The following is a 1,501-nucleotide window of genomic DNA, read 5'->3' as shown; positions in this document are numbered from 1 at the left end:
CCCCTCATGAACATACTCAAATTCGTGGTGCTTGGGACAATAAATTCCCTTGTGCATAGATATATTGCACACACGTGAGATCTTATGGATAACATTTGTGCCCTTTTTAAATATTTGCATCATAATCCGAATGGCTAAGTATGGTAATGTCATCTAAGTGATAAATTTCGTGGGTTAATCAAACATGATTGCCCTGGCTATTTGCCTAATATCATATTGATCACTAGATCAATAGAGAATGTAGTCTCGACCACTTAGGCGATTTTAATTTAGGTACTCTTATTCCCTTTTGTCCATTGTTGGCAACCATTTTTTCTTCTGAATTCAATGGAACTTATAGGGTGAATATAATGCCATTTAGGCAAAGCCTTGGTCGAGCTTCTTTTCCTTTCTTTCAAGGAATGTCCAGTTGAGTTCAAGAGTATCTTATATCAGAGCCTGGATGGCAGAACATGTCGTGCCATTTGTCAAAGGCTTCTTTGAACTCTTTGGAAAAGTGAGTTGGGGTATTAATCCTCAATCATATTTATCTTGGCACAATAAAGACATATAGATATAGTTTCTTATCAAACAACAGTTTGAATAAGATAATGATGTACTCAAAGTAATTCATTTTATTAATGAAGTCGTGCATAAAGCAAAGTATCAAAGCAATTCATGAAACATAAACTCAGGAAACATGAAAATGAGAATGTCAAAAGACAATTATATAATATGGCCTTCACAATGCATGTGTTGCCATATGGCGCTCAACTTCAGCTTCATCAGCTATAGGAGGCCTCATCTTAGCTCAATGTATCTTTTCTGTGAAGCTTGTCAAATCTGTTGATGGTATCTTTTATTTTCTGCTTTCTTTGTTCAGAAGCCAAAAGATATGACAAAAGGTCATTATAAGTGGTGAACTTTTTAGCCGTGTGTAGCAACAGCACATCTTTTGGATGGAGTGTGGAGTAGGTCTTATATAATAAAGAATAATGTGTTATCATTTCACCACATAGTTCAAGACTATAAGCGTGAGAATGATCAATTGATCATTGCATCTAGTAATCCTTTTAATTATAATTAAAATTGGATTGATTATATATATAGGGTATTAAGGCCCTTTAGAATTTGAATAATGATCAATCATCATTTTATTAAATGAGATCAAGCAAGATGGATGAAATCAAGCACATGCATGGATCAAGAAATAACTGAATGCATGTTCAGAACTAAGCATTGGACTTAAACAATCTATATGTGGTTCCTAATGCATGAGGATATTTGGTTTTCAAATATCATAAAGCAAAAACCGATTCCTTCCCCCTTTTACAGGGTAAACCAAGACAAGAAAATTTTATAATTTTCAGGATATGTCTAGAACAAATTCAATTAGATTTTCAGTCAATCGGTTTCAAAGCTGGTTTATGTTTTCAAATTAAACAAACATGCTTAACTTTAAAAATAACCGATTTAATCTAATTAGAAGCAAGCAATATGAACCAATTTAGATTTTATTTTA

This window comes from Brassica oleracea, chromosome C3 (assembly GCF_000695525.1).
Source record: "Brassica oleracea var. oleracea cultivar TO1000 chromosome C3, BOL, whole genome shotgun sequence".
Classification (NCBI taxonomy): domain Eukaryota; kingdom Viridiplantae; phylum Streptophyta; class Magnoliopsida; order Brassicales; family Brassicaceae; genus Brassica; species Brassica oleracea.
This window is presented reverse-complemented; position numbering follows the sequence as displayed.